General features: G+C 36.4%; 1 pseudogene; it reads right to left on the bottom strand.

Moving 5' to 3' along the window:
- Positions 1-678: 678 nt before the first annotated feature.
- Positions 679-14,512, bottom strand: LOC107807607 (calmodulin-binding protein 60 A-like; annotated as a pseudogene).
- Between the last annotated feature and the right edge of the window lie 270 nt (positions 14,513-14,782).

The following is a 14,782-nucleotide window of genomic DNA, read 5'->3' as shown; positions in this document are numbered from 1 at the left end:
TTAGCATTGAACTCATTTTACTTTTAAAGTTATGGGTTCATATCCACTATTTTTGCAATTTAGTGAATTTTTACACCGTGTTGAATGTTATGGGTTCAGTTGAACCCGTTCGTTGCTAACTACATCCGCCTCTGCGTGCAACGCACGTGTCCAGAAACTAGTATATATATATATATTCGACCTTGGCGGCTGCTATAAGGTTATATGAAGCAAACTTCAATGAATGTCAAGAGGATGGTGAAAAAATAAAACAGGCTTGAGGCATGATATAATTATTATTTCAAAAGAATAATTGTCTGCATTTTCGGATAACAAACAATACTTTCTTGGAATTTATAAACTTTCATAAAATAAAATATAAACTGACAAGAGTTAGTTTAATAAACACACATTCAATATTAATATAACGCTTGGTTTCACTTTTTCTTTACATATAAAACGTAGATATTATTTTGTTCAACTGGAAATATTTTCCACAACTAATACTCTACATAAGTTATGTCAAAACCTATATTTTATTTTGTGGGAGATAGAATGTGAAACAAGAGAGCACATATTGGCTACATGGATTAAAACTAATACCTTCCGTGTAGTAACAAAACTTTGTTGAAATTATACACCATATAATTAATTTTTAATACAACATAACCAAACATCCAACAATAACTAACACCTATAATACAATCTACGTATTATTGTGATTAGACATTACAATCTATTATGCAATACTAATCTCTACATACTAGCTTTTAAACAAATCATCCTTAAATAATTCTCATTATTTTGGCTTCTATATTACAAGCTACTAACAGATTAACCAATGAAACAATGATCTAATAATTATCCCAGATGCTTTCAGGAAGAGGATGGTAATTTAAATAGTCATACATAAACGGATCTGGCACTTCAATGGTAAGAGATGGTGAGCTATTAATTTGGTTTTTGGAGTCATAATTATTTATAATACTTGTGCTGGGAACATCATAAGCATTAGGCACTGGTTGCTGCTGTGTGTCAGTGGGACAATAAGCCTCAAAAGAGAATCCATTAGCGCCATCAACAACAGCAATTGGTGAAGTGGAAGAGCAAAGCATTTTAAAAGTATCATCATCCAAAAGCTTGATGTTTTGGCCATTTTGAAACGCTGTTTTTACCAGCTCCATAGCATAAGCCTATCAACAGATCATAAAGTAGGGAGAGAAATTTAAAAAAAAAAAAAGGTTAGATATTACTCCTCTTGACAAGCAACACATGCTCATGGAAGCAATTAACAGCGAAAAGGAAAATGAAAAAAAAGAAGTTAAAAATAGAACCTTTTGAGTTCCAGAGAGATTCTCGACTGACACCAAGTGGCCATCTTGGTAAACTCCAATCACTTCTCCCACATCAGTAAATACCACTGATTTCACATTTTGCTGGGAATTATGGACAGAAGGATACACGTATCTTTTCAAGTCAAGTTTACTCTTTGCCTTATTAACTGCTGCATCCAATTTCTTGGCGTGCATTCGCCTGCCAAGGATCTTTATGCATGCAAATGTTTTGAGTATCAATTAACATGTTGACACATTAACAAATAAGGGGAATATATAATTTAAACAGACAACCATCGCAATGGCCTTAAAACACTGGCAATAGAAAGACAAAAATAAAAAATTAACCTACGAGCAGGTAAAAAGAAGCAAATGTAACTTCATATCCGATCTGAATTATTTCATTGGGCTCAATCCATAGAAGCTACAGCTTGAACCGCCTCGCCAAGAGACGGGAATTGCGGAAAAATTAGGGAGCTGAGACATAATTTGGCTCCCTTCCCTCACAATATATGTTTAATAATATTCAGCAACTACGTACTCATCCACTTACCTGGACGGGGTTAATGGGCAATCAGTAAGGCCTAGGCCTCCATTGCATTTTGGAGGGGCGTGCCTGCCTAAGGTCGGCTCAAATAGTTGAAAATAAGTCATAATTTGTGGCATGGGCGGATCCACATACAAACTTGTGGTGCTCAAGCACCCATTTGCCCATGAAATCGGACATATAATTTTATAGACAATTTGTCATGAAATAGATATTTATTTAGGTGAGCACTCATTACTCAAACAGACTGGTGGGTGCTACTGGTTAATGGAATCTAAGTATGTTGTCTGCGTGATCCGGAGTTTGATTCTTACGTAGTGCACTCTTTGACTTTTTTTTCGTCTCCCTTTTACATGGCTTTCCCTTTTGTTCTTAACTTTGCCGTTTTTTCTTTCTTCAATTCATTTAGTTCATCGTGGTACAAAAAAAATATAATCAATTTACCACCACCAAATTTGACAACCTATATTATAGTTTGGAATCCTCACAATAATGATAATATTCAAGAAAATATGAATATTCATATTTTTTGTCATTCAATCTATGTTTTATTCGTATTAAATATGAGTGATTCGGAAATTTTATTCGTGTTGTCTAAAAAGTATTCAATTCGTGCATATCAATCCGACTCCTCCTATCATTTGCTAGCACTAATTAATAGTAAGCACCCATTAGCTTCAAATACTGGATTCGCCACTGATTTGTGGCAATGGGGACTTAAGTTCATGCGGGCCCTTATTTTTTTTATAAAAAAAAAAAAAAAAATTACATACCGATCCAATTATTTTCACCGTTGGCAACAGTACTATCAGGAAATTCTGCTTTTGATGAACGTTCATCAAAAAGAGACGGGAAAGATGCAGGTTTATGTGAATTTTAATTTATACTAAGCCGTCAAATTAAGTTTGTGGAAAGAGTACTTTAATTTCGTGGTGCATAAGAAAGTGGCACACAGTCAACTATATTGTTGAAGTGATTATCACTGATCGCAAGGGAATAAATTCTTACACTGAGTAGCTTTTCACGGCTCAAAAAGTATTGAGTTAAGAAGTCCTTAACAGTCTTAATGCTTTCCTTCATCAAACGGATATGGAAGGGACCGCCTTTGCCAATTGTTTGCATTTTTCATACTTCATCTTCAAGAGTTAAAGGCCTCTGGCTTTTGCTCACTGTAAAATTGAAGCCATATTATGCATGTAACAATACTTTCCCCAATTATTATTCAGAAAGCAGAAAAGTCACTGAACCACATGCAGCAATCCAAACCCATGACATGTATTGTCTATTTTAGTTAATCCATCAGATATCACGAATTTGTTATTTGGACTACACCATCGTCAAACCCAAAAGCTGAGTAGGTGTACTTGTGACCTGTCTAATTAATATAGAATCTCAGTTTTCTCTCTTTACTATATGAGATTTGTTGGAATTTAAGCCGGCTTTAAAGTAGAAAAAATGTGAATTGGAAATGGAGAAAAATAAAATGGAGGGAAAATGAAAATTTGAAGAAGTGAACTTTTGTCTTGCACTTTGTCCCTCATTGGTGAGGGACAATCACATTTGTGTGCTTATATATAGATTCACTTCTTAAAACTCTTAAAAGGAGTTGAAGAGAATGAACCCTCGTTTCAGCTTCGGCTTCGGCTTTGAATTCGGCTTCGAATTCGGATTTGTCAAATGATTGATCGATAAGATTATTTTTTGGACAAAATTTATTTAATTATTTAATAATTAATTAAATGCCAAATCACTGCTTAAAATACGCCAGAACCCTGCTGAACGTTCAGAGGGCCTAGCTGGCCGCCGCGGCAGTCGGGTTCAGAGAGCCTCTCTGGCTGCGGTTCTGCCGCGATCGCGGTAGAACCGCTTCGGCTTTGGATTTGGATTTGTCAAATGATCGATCGATAAGATTATTTTTTAGACAAAATTTATTTAATTATTTAATAATTAATTAAATGCTACCGCGACCGCGGTAGAATCGCGGCAGTCGGGTTTAGAGAGCCTCTCTGGCCGCGGTTCTGCCGCGATCCGCGTATTTTCTGAAAAGGCACCTTTCCACACACCTCTTCTGATATTTGCCTATAAATTCTGAGGCAAGGCTGCATCTTTAAGATAGGAAAAACACTCTAGAACTTCTCTCTTTCTGAACATACTGCATCCTAATTCACAGTCCTCTCTCTCAAATTCGTAAATGTGATTTTGCTCCGTTCTTTGAGTTCGTTGGTATCCTGCATCTCTAAGGGAATGGGACTATGGCCGAGGACAAGTCAACATGGCGGTAACTCTACCTAGAATTTTGGTTGTTCCAAGATCTAGGTTCAAGGAGCTCAAAGAAAGTTATGATTGACCAGTTCAACATTGTCAAAATAAAAACTTTGGTCCATTCTTGTGATGAAGACAATGTTCAGTAACAAGGATAGAACTTTACACATTCTTTAATGATTACCTAAGTTTGATGAGGTATTTATCAAATAGTGTCAATCTAAAGGATTACACGTTTAGGAATCACCTATGTAAGTGTGAAGTGGAAGTCGCTTCAATGAGAATTCTGTAAGGCCAATTCTCTACGCACTTATGAAACCAGGCGGTGTTCATGGCTAAAACGAACACAACAATGAGAACCAAAAGACGGTTAAGGGTTGGTTGTGTGACATATGGCTGTCTAGGTATACACTAAAGTTCGACGGTTCAAAGATATCAAATCTACCGATTGACCGAGTATATCCGACATATGTTCACTACGGAAAGTTCAAAGGGAAACCTACTTATCCAGATGCAATTAATCCTTACTTGAAAAATCACATAGCTTTCATCTATGATCTTTCTTGATACAGCCATTCCCATTCATGTGGGGGATTGTTAGACTTTAAGACATTGGGCTTTAAAGTATAAGAAGTGTGAATTGGAAATGGAGGGAAAATGAAAATTTGAATAAGTGAACTTTTGTCTTGCACTTTGTCCCTCATTGGTGAGGGATAATCACACTTATGTGCTTATATATATATATTCACTTCTTAAAGCTCTTAAAAGGAGTTGAAGAGAATGAACCCTCGCGCCGTCGTCACTCGCTCGCTCGGCTAGGCTTCGGCTTTGACTTTGGCTTTGGATTAGGATTTGTCAAATGATCGATAAGATTATTTTTTGGACAAAATTTATTTAATTATTTAATAATTAATTAAGTGCCAAATCACTGCTGAAAATACGCCGGAACCCTACTGAAAGTTCAGAGGGCCTAGCTGGCCGCAGTTCTGCCGCGACTGCGATAGAATCGCGGCAATCGGGTTCAGAGAGCCTCTCTTGCCGCGGTTCTGCCGCGATCGCGGTAGAGCCGCGGCAGGCCGCGTATTTTCTGAAAAGGCACCTTTCCAGACACCTCTTCTGATATTTGCCTATAAATTCTGAGGCAAGGCTGCATCTTTAAGATAGGAAAAACACTCTAGAACTTCTCTCTTTCTAAACATACTGCATCCTAATTCGCAGTCTCTCTCTCTCAAATTCGTAAGTGTGATTTTGCTCCGTTCTTTGAGTTTATTGGTATCCTGCAGTTTGTATTGCCACTATTGCAGGAAGGTTTATTCCATTTTATCCTGGGAGGATTTAATCCATTACCTTGGCAACATGTGAGGGGGTTAAAATTCCTTAAGGACGCACAAGAAAATTGTGGACTCGGAATATTTCTGATTCTTTACTATTTTATACATTTCTTTATTCTTCTAACAGTTTTCTGATTTTTGTTTTAACACAGTATCAATCACAAGCTTAAGGAATTTTATTTACTAACGTTTCTGTATTGATTATTAAACTGTTTTCTTTATACTTTGTTGGAGACTAAAGCCTTGTTGCTTTCTACTCCTATAATTGTTTCTGCCCGGTTTAAAGTACATAAAAACTTTGCCAGAATAATAAACGTACAGGTTTGAAGTATATAAAAACTTTACCATTGTTACGTGTTGTATGGTTGGTTTGGTATTCAGTTTGAAGATATCAAAAACTTCACTGATTAACAAGTTCTGTATTGTTTTTCAACTTTACAGAAATATGACGAATGAAAACCAAACTAATGGAAGTGTTACGGGAACGGTTGCTACTGTTACAAGCCGTTCTACTCCTGCTCATGCTATGGCAATGGCAGGAAAACCCGGAAAGTTTTCCGGTATTGACTTCAAACGTTGGCAAATGAAGATGCTCTTCTATCTTACTACGTTGAGTTTGCAACGTTTCATCAAGGAGGATCCTCCGGTCATGGCTGAAAATACTCCGGATGATGAATGACTTGTTGTAACTGAAGCATGGAAACATTCTGATTTCTTGTGCAAAAACTACATATTGAGTTGTTTGGAAGATGGCTTGTACAATGTCTATAGTGTCATGGAAACTTCAAAAGCATTATGGAATGCACTTGAGAAGAAGTACAAGACTGAGGATGCCGGAGTTAAGAAGTTCGTGGCAGCAAGGTTTTTGGATTTCAAGATGATTGACACTAGGTCCGTCATAACTCAAGTCCAAGAATTACAAATCATTCTGCATGACCTCCTTGCTGAAGCTATGACCCGAATCAATAATTTGATTAATAAGATTTATCTTATTATTAATTATGAATTTGTTATTGAAGGTATGGTCATAAATGAGGCCTTTCAAGTCGTTGCTTTAATTGAAAAGTTACCTCCGTTGTGGAAGGATTTTAAGAACTATCTTAAACTCAAGCAGAAGGAGATGACACTAGAAGACTTGATTGTTCGTCTGAGGATAGAAGAAGACAACAAAAATGCTGAAAAGAAGTCGCGTGGAAACTCGACAATAATGGGGGCAAACGTTGTTGAGGAGGCGCCACAAAATAAGAAGAGGAAGAAGGCTTCCGGACCAAAGAATTACCCAAGCAGGAAAAAGTTCAAGGGTAATTGCCACAACTGTGGAAGATCTGAGCATAAGGCCGTGGATTGTCGTGCGCCCAAGAATGATAAGAAGAAAAAGAATCAAGCTAACATGGTTGAAGATGAAATGGAGGACTTATGTGTCATGTTGGCGGAATGCAATTTGGTAGGAAATCCAAAAGAATGGTGGATAGATTCTGGAGCCACCCGCCATGTTTGTGCTAACAAGGAGTTATTTTCTTCTTGTGCCCCCGCAGGACCCAACGAGACAATCTTCATGGGAAATTCATCTACGGCCAAAATTGAAGGAGTTGGCAAGATTGCGTTGAAGATGACGTCGGGAAAAATAGTGACTCTAAATCAAGTCCTCCATGTTCCAGAAATTCGCAAGAATCTTGTGTCTACCTCACTTCTTGTCAAGAATGGATTCAAATGTATTTTTGTTTCTAATAGTGTTATACTTAGTAAGAACGATGTATATGTAGGAAAAGGTTACCTAAATGAGGGCATTTTTAAGCTAAATGTAATAGCAGTTCCTATCAATAAAGTGAATGTTTCTTCTTACTTACTTGAGTCAAACACTTTATGGCATTCGCGTTTAGGTCACGTAAACTTCAAAACATTGCGGAAGATGCTAATCTAGAAGTATTGCCAAAATTTGAATGCATTAATTCCAAATGTCAAATATGAGTGGAATCAAAGTATGCTAAGCATCCTTATAAGTCCGTTGAAAGGAATTCAAGTCCTTTAGACTTAATTCACACAGATATTTGCGACATGAAGTCAACACCATCTCGCGGTGGGAAAAACTATTTTATTACTTTTATTGACGATAGCACGAGATACTGCTATGTTTATTTACTTAATAGTAAAGATGAGGCAATTGATGCTTTCAAGCAATACAAGAGTGAAGTTGAAACGCAACTAAACAAAAAGATTAAAATGATAAGAAGTGATAGGGGTGGCGAATATGAATCTCCTTTTGAAGAAATTTGTTTGGAAAATGGAATTATTCACCAAACAACTGCCCCTTACTCTCCACAATCTAATGGAATTGCGGGGAGGAAGAATCGAACATTGAAGGAGATGATGAATGCATTGCTAATAAGTTCTGGCTTACCACCAAACTTCTGGGGGGAAGCTATACTTACAGCTAACCGGATAATCAACTGTGTACCTCATAGTGAAACACAGTCCATTCCTTATGAAAAGTGGAAATGAAGGAAGCCTAGCTTGAAATACTTCAAAGTGTGGGGGTGTTTAACTAAGGTACAAGTTCCTAAACCTAAAAGGGTTAAGATAGGTCCAAAAACGGTTGATTGTGTGTTTATTGGATATGTAACCAATAGCAAGGCATATCGTTTTCTGGTTCATAAATCAGAAAATCCTGAGATTCACATTAATACGATAATAGAATCAGATAATGCTGAATTCTTTGAAACTATTTATCCGTATAAAAAGAAAAGTGAAGTGACCTGCCAAAAGTCAAAACGACCTCGGCAGGAAATAACAGATGGTATGCCTAATGAAGAAAATCCAAGAAGAAGTAAACGTCAAAGGATATCTACTTCATTCGGTCCAGATTTTCTGACTTTTCTGTTAGAAAATGAGCCTCGTACCTTCAAGGAAGCAATGTCTTCCTCAGAAGCACAATATTGGAAAGAAGCTGTCAATAGTGAAATAGAATCCATATTGAGCAACCATAACTGGGAATTGGTTGATCTTCCTCCAGGTGACAAAACGTTGGATTCTAAATAGATTTTCAAGAAGAAAATGAAGGACGATGGTACTATTGACAAATACAAGGCAAGACTTGTTGTCAAAGGATTCAGACAACGAGAAGGTCTTGACTATTTTGACACATACTCGCCGGTAACAAGAATTACATCCATTCGGATGCTAATAGCGTTAGCCGCCTTGTATGGTCTTCAAATCCATCAAATGGATGTAAAAACAGCATTCTTAAATGGTGATCTTGAGGAAGAAATTTACATGAACCAACCTGAAGGGTTTGTGGTTCCGGGAAAAGAAAAAAAGGTGTGTAGACTTGTCAAGTCCCTTTATGGACTAAAACAAGCACCCAAGCAATGGCATGCGAAATTTGACCAAACAATGTTGTCAAATGGTTTTAAGATTAATGAATGTGATAAATGTGTTTACATTAAGAACGTTCCAAATCATATAGTCATTGTTTGCTTATATGTTGATGATATGCTAATAATGAGCAAAGACATTGCCGACATTCAAGCTACTAAGCGTATGCTTGCTAGTGAGTTTGATATGAAAGACTTAGGAGTTGCCGATGTAATTCTAGGAATTAAAATCCAGAGGACTCCTCAAGGTCTAGCTTTGTCTCAATCACATAACGTGAAAATGATACTTGAAAAATTCAAACACTTGGAATTTAGAAGTACAAGGACTCCAATTGACTTAAACCATCATCTTATGAAGAATAAAGGCGAAAGTACGTCTCAATTGGAGTATGCTCGTGTGTTGGGAAGTCTAATATACATCATGAACTGTACACGACCCTTGTGCAATAAGTAAACTTAGTCGATTCACAAGTAATCCCAACAAGCATCACTGGGTGGCTATGAAACGAGTTCTGGGATATTTGGAGTATACCCAAGACTACGCTTTACACTACAATAAATATCCTGCCGTTATTGAATGATATAGTGATGCTAATTGGATAACCGGCTCATCAGAAACAAAGTCCACAAGTGGATATGTGTTTATTATTGGTGGAGGAGCAGTCTCTTGGAAGTCTTCCAAACAGACATGTATTGCTCGTTCTACAATGGAATCAGAGTTTATAGCATTGGATAAAGTCGGTGAAGAAGCTAAATGGCTTCGGAATTTTTTAGAAGACATTCCGTTCTGGCCGAAACCTGTGGCTCCTATTTGCATACATTGTGATAGTGAGGCTGCAATAGGACGGGCATGGAGCGTTATGTATAACGGAAAGTCTCGTCATATAAGACGAAGACATAATACCGTTAGACAACTACTTTCTAGTGGAATTATCACTATTGACTATGTAAGATCAAAGGATAATGTTGCGGATCCACTTACAAAAGGCTTAACTAGAGAGGGAGTTGAGAAATCATCTAAGGGAATGGGACTATGGCCGAGGACAAGTCAACATGGCGGTAACTCTACCTAGAATTTTGGTTGTTCCAAGATCTAGGTTCAAGGAGCTCAAACAAAGTTATGATTGACCAGTTCAACATTGTCAAAATAAAAACTTTGGTCCATTCTTGTGATGAAGACAATGTTCAGTAACAAGGATAGAACTTTACACATTCTTTAATGATTACCTAAGTTTGATGAGGTATTTATCAAATAGTGTCAATCTAAAGGATTACACGTTTAGGAATCACCTATGTAAGTGTGAAGTGGAAGCCGCTTCAATGAGAATTCTGTAAGGCCAATTCTCTACGCACTTATGAAATCAGGCGGTGTTCATGGCTAAAACGAACACAACAATGAGAACCAAAATACGGTTAAGGGTTGGTTGTGTGACATATGGCTGTCTAGGTATACACTAAAGTTCGACGGTTCAAAGATATCAAATCTACCGATTGACCGAGTATATCCGACATATGTTCACTACGGAAAGTTCAAAGGGAAACCTACTTATCCAGATGCATTTAATCCTTACTTGCAAAATCACATAGCTTTCATCTATGATCTTTCTTGATACAGCCATTCCCATTCATGTGGGGGATTGTTGGACTTTAAGCCATTGGGCTTTAAAGTAGAAGAAGTGTGAATTGGAAATGGAGGGAAATAAAATGGAGGGAAAATGAAAATTTGAAGAAGTGAACTTTTGTCTTGCACTTTGTCTCTCATTGGTGAGGGACAATCACATTTGTGCGCTTATATATAGATTCACTTCTTAAAGCTCTTAAAAAGAGTTGAAGAGAATGAACCCTCGCGCCGTCGTCGTCGCTCGGCTCGGCTTCGGCTTCGGATTTTGATTTTGATTTGGATTTGTCAAATGATCGATAAGATTATTTTTTGGACAAAATTTATTTAATTATTTAATAATTAATTAAATGTCAAATCACTACTGAAAATACGCCAGAACCCTGCTGAAAGTTCAGAGGGCCTAGCTGGCCGCGGTTCTGCCACGACCGCGGTAGAATCGCGGCAGTCGACTTTAGAGAGCCTCTCTGGCCGCGGTTCTGCCGCGATCCGCGTATTTTCTGAAAAGGCACCTCTCCAGACACCTCTTCTGATATTTGCCTATAAATTCTGAGGCAAGGCTGCATCTTTAAGATAGGAAAAACACTCTAGAACTTCTCTCTTTCTGAACATACTGCATCCTAATTCGCATTCTCTCTCTCTCAAATTCGTAAGTGTGATTTTGCTCCGTTCTTTGAGTTCGTTGGTATCCTGCAGTTTGTATTGCCACTGTTGCAGGAAGGTTTATTCCGTTTTATCCTAGGAGGATTTAATCCATTACCTTGGCAACGTGTGAGGGGGTTAAAATTCCTTAAAGACGCACAAGAAAATTGTGGACTCAAAATATTTTTGATTCTTTACTATTTTATACATTTCTTTATTCTTTTAACAGTTTTCTGATTTTTGTTTTAACACAGTAACGATCACAAAATTTTCTCAAGGTATTAAGCTTACCAATCTAGAAGCCTATCAGTACTTTTCCTTGACTTGCTCTCTTCGGCTCGCTATCCATGAGGACGTCATAAAAAAATCTGAATCCCACCAGACTCATACTTTGACCCACTTAGACAAACAATTTGAAACACAAATTCATTTCAGGACTTATTAAACATATGTATTACCTTGCAGGCTAACATATTGGCATTCAAATTAAATTCAATGAAATAGAATTAGGGGAATCTTAAAGGAGAAACAAACCAATAATATGATTAATTAAAAAGGAATTAAATACGTACTAGAACGACGATCCTTCACAAAGAATGGTTGTGTGACTGCTTGCATAATTCTTGTTCCATTGTAAGGATACACAGCTCTTGCACATAGTCTCAACTCACGTTTTGTCATAGGCACTCTGGTATGTTTGAATGAAATATGACTTGCAGAAACACTTCCATCTTTCAAGGTGACATGAGGATCTCCCCGTATCAGCGACTTGTCACCACCGCAACTTGTAAAATCTTTCTCAAGGACAAATATTTCCACCTTTGCTGATGATTCAGGCCCAGAATTGATGATATTCTGAGTAAGGGGGTCAATTAAATGTAGATTTAAGGTGCTGCCCTTTTCACCTATGGGGATTCCAGTAAAAATTGGACCATTTATGTTGTTTGAAAACTTCAATTTTAAATGTCGTGAATCATACGACGGATCAGAAGGATTTAAATTTTCTTGCGCTTTCCTGAATAAGAGGTACAAATCTCAATATCATACGGACAACAATAAAAATAACAGCAGCAAAGGTACAATAAATAACTGTGAAATATAAAAAGTGACGCTTATCATTGCCTTGGGCCGATTGAAATCTCTACAGGACCCGGTTCAACTCCTGCCGCCTGTATTTGCACAAAGAACTTAATTAGATGACCATCGTAAAAGTCTTTATGTCAAGAGTTTAATTTCAATATATAGACAGTGTAAAAGACGATTTGCACCTACTAGATTTACTTAAAGCTAATTACAAGTAAGTTGATAAAGAAAATGAAATTGGAAACATAATAATTGCGCATTATACAGCAGGTTAAAATACAATATTACTGTAAAACATTTTATAATAATAATTCCTAATATCAAATAATCCAAGGCACAAACCAGCGTAATAATTAACTTTCTCAAAATGTCGAAATGAAGAGAAGCCATAAACACCAAAGTTTAGAAATTAGAAAGAGATTAACATTACACTGCAGTGTGCGTGTGTTCCGTTGAACAAAGCAGCTGAGAACGTTAGAAAGCAGTAAAAGGACTGAATTTGTTCACATTAGGCAAATTATGTCATGGAAGCTCCCGTAATTAATTATTTGACTGCCCCTATCTGAGCCATTAGGGTACTGGTAGCTGAAATAAATGTGATCATTTGGGATGAAGCATTAATAGTATCCCTTGTAACTTTGGTTGAAGTGGAAATAAAAGACCTAAGTATAAGTCGCACTAAAAGAAGGTCATTACCAATTAAACGACCTTTGACCGGAAAATAGAAAAAGAAAGATTCTTGGTCAAAGATTTTTCAGCATAACAAACGGATAAAACATTACTTTGACTTTGTGTGAAATTTGCTCTAAATTCAACTTTCTAAATCTCGACTTAATTGTGTGCTTTTATCTTCCATTGTTTATTTGTTAGAGCGAGGCGAGAGAGAGAGATCATATATTAATTCTCTCTTAAAAATGAAATTTAAAGATTCCGAAACTGAATGAATCTTATGAATCTAAATTGAATTCCCAACATGTCAATACTATCATCTATAAGAGAAAATCTGAATCAAAGTTCAATATTTGTTCACAAGAAACAAAACAATGAGAAATTTATTTTTGACTGCAGGAAAAGAAAAAGAAAAAGAGAAAAGTCCTCCAGACAAAAAACTCTGTCCTTTTTCAGATCGGCATCGGACAAAGAAGAAAATCCATTTTGATAGAACGTGATGTTGGTCACGTTTCTGACCACCACCGTAAAAAGTGATGTGAAGACTTTTGCATAACACCAAAAAATGTTACTCCATTAGTATATACTCTAAGCTATTTTAAAGTTTAATTTTGTTTTCACATTAATCACAAGGGGTTGTTAGGTTCCTGAGATCCTTTGATCCAATCGTGAGATCTGATCAATGAATAACCACCCGACTACAATCTAATAATCCTAACCCTAAATTAATAATTAGTAGTATACTAAAACAAAGAAAAAAAAATACCGTGTGAAAAAGGTACCTTAAACTGTTGAGGAAAACCTATTTTAACATCAACCTAAGCACCAAGGTACAAATAAAATACACAAAGTTCATGCGTATATATAAGACAAGGATTTAAGTTATATATAAATTGCAATATAATTCTTTTTACACAATGGCGAAACTAGGAATTTTCTCAAGGGTGTTCAAACTTGAAAGAAGTGATAAATGGTGTTCATAAGTATGCCTCTAAAACCTAATATTTTATATATATACGCAATATAAGTTTTCGGCAAAGGGCGGTCAATTGACGCCTTTAAGACATAACTTCGCCCCTACTTTTACACTGTCATTTCAAAAATTACTTGTAATTATCTAACAAGTAACATATGATAATGCATGTAAATATTTTTATACCATCTAAAATTAAAACTCAATAAAGAACCATATAATATACTACTCATATAGTTAGTGAAGATGGTACTCACAGCTGGATCAACGCAAAGCCGCCTCATTGACTTCAGTAAACGCACGACTCGCATAGCCATAACAGACCTGTTCAATGTCCAAAAATGAAGTATAATTAGCAGAGCAATTAAACAGAAATGGATGAATGAAATAATCAGTTTCTAATCTATACAGTTAATCCCTAGAAGACGTTCTCTTCAGATTAAATATATAGCAATTGACAACGCTATCAGATTTCTGAAAAAAAGATAAAACCAAGAAAAATGAAAAGCAAAGTTAATAAGCAAAAGACCCAGAAAGAAAGAGAGTATGAAAATCACAGACTTTCTTAGTTTGCGGAGTTTTCTCTTCCTATGAAATGAAGCCGAGACAGGAACAGAAAAACTACGAGAATTTTCTCCAAGATCCATAGCGCATGTGTTTTTCTACAACTTTATGTGTTTTCTGTTAGAACCCTAAAATAGAGTAGTTTTTGGAGTGTATTTAACTAAAAGTAGTACTAATTAAAGAAAGGGTTAGCTATTTATTGTTTAACCAAAAAATCTGAGTCTTTGGTCAAAGCTAAAAAGAAATTCGGGTTACTGATAATCAGGAGACGAAAATAAAATGTTTTTGAGAATGATGATAATGCAGTAAATAGTTTTGTATTTCAGTAAGATCTCAATAGTATTTCGTGTCTCTACAGATGTTGAGTCCTTCTCCTTTTATAGTTGATTCTAGGAGAAGATGTAATGCA

This window comes from Nicotiana tabacum, chromosome 6, assembly GCF_000715075.1.
Source record: "Nicotiana tabacum cultivar K326 chromosome 6, ASM71507v2, whole genome shotgun sequence".
NCBI lineage: Eukaryota > Viridiplantae > Streptophyta > Magnoliopsida > Solanales > Solanaceae > Nicotiana > Nicotiana tabacum.
This window is presented reverse-complemented; position numbering and strand designations above follow the sequence as displayed.